Here is a 6,359-nt window from a genome sequence, read left to right on the forward strand (position 1 = left end):
TCTCAAGTAGCTGGGATTACAGGCACACACCACTATGCCCAGCTAATTTTTGTATTTTTGGTAGAAACAGGGTTTCACCATGTTGGCCAGGCTGGTCTTGAACTCCTGACCTCAGGTGATCCACCCACCTCGGCTTCCCAAAGTGCTGGGATTACACGTGTGAGCCACTGTGCCCAGTCCTATTTGTCATTTTTAAAGGGAGCTCCATACTGTTCTCCATAGTGGCTGTAAGGGTTGCATTCTCACCAACAGTGTGTACAAGCTCCCTTTTCTTGGCCAAGTGCGGTGGCTCATGCCTATAATCCCAGCACTTTGGGAGGTTGAGGCAGGAGGATCACTTGATCCCAGGAGTTTGAGACCATCCTGGGCAACACAGCGAGACTCCATCTCTAAAAAAAAAAAAAAAATAAAGAAAGAAAAATTCCCTTTTCTCTGCATCCTCACCAGCATTTGTTGTTTTTTGTCTTTTTGAAATTGTCATCCTAACTGGGGTGAGATAATACCTCACTGTGGTTTTGATTTGCATTTCCCTGATGATTGGTGATATTGAGCATTTTTCATATATTTGTTGGATTTGATCATTTGTATATCTTCTTCTAAGAAGTTTCTATTTCTATTATTTGCCCATTTTAAAATCAGATTATTTGTTATTTTGCTGTTGTGATGTTTCAGTTCCTTGTATATTCTGCATATTAATCTCCTGTCAGATGAGTAGTGTGCACATCTTTTCTCTCATTCTGTAGGTTGTCTTTTCACTCTGTTGATTGTTTCCTTTGCTGTGCAGAAGCTTTTTAGTTTGATATAATTCTATTGGCTTATTTTTGCTTTTTTCCCCTATACTTTTGAGGTCTGATTCATAAAATCTTCTCCCAGACCAATGTCCTGAAGCATTTTCCCTATGTTTTCTTCTAGCAGTATTATTGTTTTGGGTTTTACATTTGGGTCTTTGATCCATGTTCAGTAGATTTTTGTATAGGGTGAGAGGTGGGGGTCTAGTATCATTCTTCTCTATATGCATATCTAGTTTATCTAGACACATTTTTTAGAGAGACTGTCCCTTCCCCCATGAGTGTTCTTGGCACCTCTGTTAAAAATCAGTTGGCTGTAGATATGTGGACTGCTTTTGGGGTTCTCTATTTTGTTCTATTGGTCTATGTGTCTGTTTCATGCCAGTAACATGCGTTTTGATTACGCCAGGTTTGTAGTATATTTTGAGGTCTGGTAGTGTGATGACTCCAGCTTTTTTCTTTTGCTCAGGATTGCTTTGGATACTTGGGGTCTTTTGTGGTTCCATACGAATTTTAGGATTTTTTTTCTATTTCTGTGAAGAAGGTCATTGTTATTTTAATAGCAATTGCACTTAATCTGTAGATTACTAGGGGAGAGTATTGTCATTTTAAGAATATTAATTATTTTATTTCAATCCATGAGCTTGAGACATCTTTCCTTTTTTTTTTTTTTTTTTCTTTTTGAGATGGGGTCCCACTCTGTCACCCAGGCTGGAGGCTGGAGTGCAGTGGTGCAATCTTGGCTCACTGCAATCGCTCCCTCCTGGGCTCAAGAGATCCTCCCACTTCAGCCTCTCCAGTAGCTGGGACTACAGGCATGTGCCGTCGTGCCTAGCTAATTTTTGTAGTTTTTGTGAGATGGGTTCTTACTGTGTTGTCCAGACTGGCCTGGAACTCCTGGACTCAAGTGTTCTGCCTGCCTTGGCCTACCAAAGTGCTGGGATTACAGGAGGGAGCCACTGCACCTGGCTGTCTTTCCATTTTTTTGGTCTCCTCTTCAATTTCTTTCATCAGTGCTTTGTATTCCTCATAGAGGTCTTTTGCTTCCTTGGTTAAATTTATACCTAGGTATTTTATTTCATTTTATAGCTGTCATAAATGGGATTGCCTTCTTGATTTCTTTATCAGCTATTTAATTGTTCATATATAGGAGCGCCACTGATTTTTGTATATTAATTTTTATCTTACAACTGTACTAAATTTGTTTACCAGTGCTAAGTTTTTTGGTAGCATCTTTAGGTTTTTCTATATGTAAAATCATGTTGTCTGCAAACAGGAACAATTTGACTTTCTCCTTTCCCATTTGGATGCCCTTTATTTCTTGCCTGATTGCTCTGGCTAGGAGTTCCAGTACTATGTTGAATAGGAGTGATAAAAGTGAGCAACCTTGCCTTTTTTTTTTTTTGTGATAGAGTCTCACTCTACTCCCAGGCTGGAGTGCAGTGGCCCAATCTTGGCTCACTGCAACCTCTGCCTCCCGGGTTCAAGCAATTCTCATGCCTCAGCCTCCCAAGGAGCTGGGACTACAGGTGTGCCACCACACCTGGCTAATTTTTTGTATTTTTAGTAGAGACAGGATTTCACCATGTTGGCCAGGCTGGTCTCGAACTCCTGGGCTCAAGTGATCTGCCTGCCTCAGCCTCCCAAAGTGCTGAGATTACAGGTGTGAGCCACTATGCCCGGCTGGCAACTTTGTCTTGTTCCAATTCTTAGAGGAAAATCTTTTAGCTTTTCCCTATTCAGTGAGATGTTAGCTGAGGGTTGTCTTATATAGCCTTCATTATGCTGAGGTACTTTCTTTCTATACCTAATTTATTAAGGGTTTTCATCTTGAAGGGATGTTGTGTTTTATCAGAAGCTTGTTCTGCATCTATTGAGATGATAATAAGCTTTTTGTCCTTAATTCTATTGATGCAATATATAACATTTATTAATATGCATATGTTGAACCGTTTTTACTTTCCTGGAATACATTCCGTGTGATCACTGCGTTTTATCTTTTTGATATGTTATTGGATTTGGTTTGCTAGTATTTTGTTGAAGATGTTTGCATCCGTGTTCATCAGAGATACTGGCCTGTAGTTTTCTTTGTTTATTGTGTTGATTCTGGAATTGGGGTCATTCTGGCCTCATAGAATGCGTTAAGAAGAATTCTCTCTGCTTCAACATTTTGGAGTATGAGAAAAAGTGGTATTAATCATTTAAAGGTTTGCCCGGGTGCAGCGGCTCATGCCTGTAATCCCAGCACTTTGAGAAGCTGAGGAGGGCAGATCACCTGAGGTCAGGAATTCGAGACCAGGCTGGCCAACATGGCAAAACCCCATCTCTACCAAAAATACAAAAATAAGCTGGGTGTGGTGGCATGCGCCTGTAGTCCCAGCTACTCAGGATGCTGAGGCAGGAGAATCACTTGAATCTGAGAGGCAGAGACTGCAGTGAGCTGGGATCACACCATTGCACTCAGGCCTGGGCAACAGAGCAAGACTCTGTTTCAAAAAAAAAATTCTTTAAAGGTTTGGTAGAACTCAGCAGTGAAGCCACCTGGTCCTGGACTTTTCTTTGTTGAAGTACTTTTTATTAGTGATTCAATCTCATTGCTTGTTATTGACTTGTTCAGGTTTTCTATTTCTTCTCAGCAGGTTGTATGTGTCCAGGAATTTATCCATTTCCTCCAGGCTTTCTAATTTATTGGCACATCATTGTGCATAGTTGTCACTAATGAGTCTTTATATTTCTATGGTATCCATTGTGGTATCTTCATTTTTGGCTTTTGATTTTATTTATTTGGATCTTCTCTCTTTTTTTCTTAGTCTAGCTAATGGTTTTTTGATTTTGTTTATCTTTTCAAAAACCAAACTTTTTGTTTCATTTATCTTTTGTGTTTTGTTTTTTTTAAAGTCTTCATTTTGTTTATTTCTGCTCTGTTCTTATTATTTCTTTCCTTCTAATTTTGGGTTTGGTTATTTCTTTCCTTCTACTAATTTTGAGTTCTTGCTTTTCTAGTTCCTTGAGGTGCCATTAGGTTATTAGAAATCTTAGAAATCTTTCTAGTTTTTAGATGTAGGCATTATTGCTATAAACTTGCCTCTTAATACTGCTTTTGTTGTGTCCCATAAGATTTTTTTTGTTTTTAGTTTTGTTTTGTTTTGAGATGGAGTCTTGCTCTGTCACCTAGGCTAGAGTGCAGTGGCACGATCTTGGCTCACTGCAACCTCCACCTCCCAGGTTCAAGCAATTCTCCTGCCTTAGCCTCCCAAGTAGCTGGGATTACAGCTGTCTGCCACCACACCTGGCAATTTTTTTTTTTTTTTGTATTTTTGGTAGAGACGGGGGTTTCACCATGTTGGCCAGGCTGGTCTCAAACTCCTAACCTCGTGATCCGCCTGCCTCAGCCTCCCAAAGTGCTGGGATTACAGGCGTGCGTCACTGCATCCAGCCAAATTTTGATACATTGCCTTTCTTTCTTTCTCTTTCCCTTTCTTTCTTTCTTTCTTTCTTTCTTTCTTTCTTTCTTTCTTTCTTTCTTTCCTTCCTTCCTTCCTTCCTTCCTTCTTTCTTTCTTTCTTGTTTTTGAGTTGAAAAGCTTTGTTAAAGCAAATTTGCACTGGTTTATGAAACTTCCTGAAGTATTTTAAGATGCTATCCACTAAAACTATGCCTTAAAAGTTAGCTTTTCTAAAAAAACACATGTTCATCTTCACAAGGGCAATTTTCATGTATTAAACTGTGTATAGTGTTTTAAAGAGCTATATTCCTCAAAATAAACTATATAAAAAAGATTAAAAGTCCTCTTCATTTATTTCCTCTAAGTTCCATGCCTTTCCAAAGAGGCAGATATCTTATGCTTAGAATCCCCTCCTGCACCACCCATCCCCCCAAAAGAATCCCTTTATTATGACCTTTTCTTCTACCACACAATAGTCAGTTTGATTTTATCCATGACTGGATTACTATATACATATCCCCATTTTCTATGACTTAAGTTTCCCTCTCTTCATTTATGTAGTTTTCTATCATCAATGAAAAGTCAAGAGAGATGTGAATCTGATCTTATTTGTTACTCAAAAAATCTTATTTCTGACTGGATTCAGACTTGGAAGCAGAAGCTCGCAGAGAGGAAAGGCTGTGTCTCTTGGCAATTTGTTCCTGGGGCTTCTCTTTAGCCTCCTTCATGCTCTTGGCCAAAAGTTTAGCGTATTCTGCAGCCTCTTCCTTATTTTTCTTAGTATGATGCTTCTTCAGAGCAATACACCACCAATTGCACTGCAGGACATGTGGAGTAACAAGACGCTGAATCTTGGGTGCTTTGGTCCTAGGTTTCTTACCTTCTTTGTTTAAGGGCTTTCTTAAAACATACTAGTGGACATCATTTTCTTTAGAGAGATTGAAAAGTTTGAGGATTCTGCTAGCTCTTTTGAGCCCCAGGCAATGAGGCACCGTAATATCAGTCTGTCCAGGAATATCTTTCTCTCCCTTTTTTACAATAACCAAGTTGAGAATGCTAAGATTGGCATCCACAATGCAACCACAAACTGATTTTCTTTCTTTCTTTCTCCAGTTCTCCTTGGTCTGTAAGAGGACCTTACTCAATAGCAGGTGGACATGGCCATGGGTCATGACACCCTTCTTCATGGGGAAACCTTGTTTGTAGTGCTCACCACTGATTTGGACCACATAACCCTTCCATTCTTCACCCAGAGCATCAGCAGCTACTTCTGTGGCCATAGGCTTCTCATAAAAAGTACGAAGTTTGAGTTCCTCTTCAATGAGTTTCTGGCCATCAGTGGCTGGGAAGGAGATGCTCAGTTCATCTTGAAGCAGCTGAATGCCTCCATGGAGCCATGGAAAAGAGTAATACGTTGTGTTTCTAGTTTTATTTGCTTCAAGGAATTTTTTTGATTTCCTGCTTAATTTCTTCTTTGACCCATTGGCCATTAGGGAGCATGTGGCTTAATTTTCGTATATTTGTATAATTTTAAATGTTCTCCTTGTTATTGATGCCTAGTTTTATTACACTGTGGTCAGATAAGATACCTGATATGATTTTTTTTTTTTGAGACAGAGTCTTACTCTGTCGCCCAGTGTTGGGAACAGGCCCCCAAATCTGGCCATAAACTGCCCCCAAAACTGACCATAAACAAAATCTCTGCAGCACTGTGACATGTTCGTGATGGCCATGACACCCACACTGAAGGTTGTGGGTTTACCAAAATGAGGGCAAGGAACACCTGGCCCAACCAGGGTGGAAAACCGCTTAAGGTGTTCCTAAGCCACAAACAATAGCATGAACGATCTGTGCCTGAAGGACATGTTCCTGCTGCAGATAACTAGCCAAAGCCCATCCCTTTGTTTTGACCCATCCCTTTGTTTCCCATTTTAGTTAGTCTATAATCTATAGAAACAATGCTTATCACTGGCTTGCTGTCAATAAATATGTGGGTAAAACTCTGTTCGTGGCTTTCAGCTCTGAAGGCTGTCAGCCCCCTGATTCCTTACTCCACACTCTATATTTCTATGTGTGTGTCTAATTCCTCCAGTGCCACTGGGTTAGGGTCTCCACAACCGAGCTGG

At 40.1% G+C, this 6,359-nt stretch overlaps 1 pseudogene; it reads right to left on the minus strand.

Annotated features, from left to right (window-relative positions):
* Positions 1-4,859: 4,859 nt before the first annotated feature.
* LOC129043496 (small ribosomal subunit protein eS6-like) lies at positions 4,860-5,723 on the minus strand (annotated as a pseudogene).
* Positions 5,724-6,359: the final 636 nt, after the last annotated feature.

This window comes from Pongo pygmaeus, chromosome 13 (genome assembly GCF_028885625.2).
Source record: "Pongo pygmaeus isolate AG05252 chromosome 13, NHGRI_mPonPyg2-v2.0_pri, whole genome shotgun sequence".
Taxonomy (NCBI): domain Eukaryota; kingdom Metazoa; phylum Chordata; class Mammalia; order Primates; family Hominidae; genus Pongo; species Pongo pygmaeus.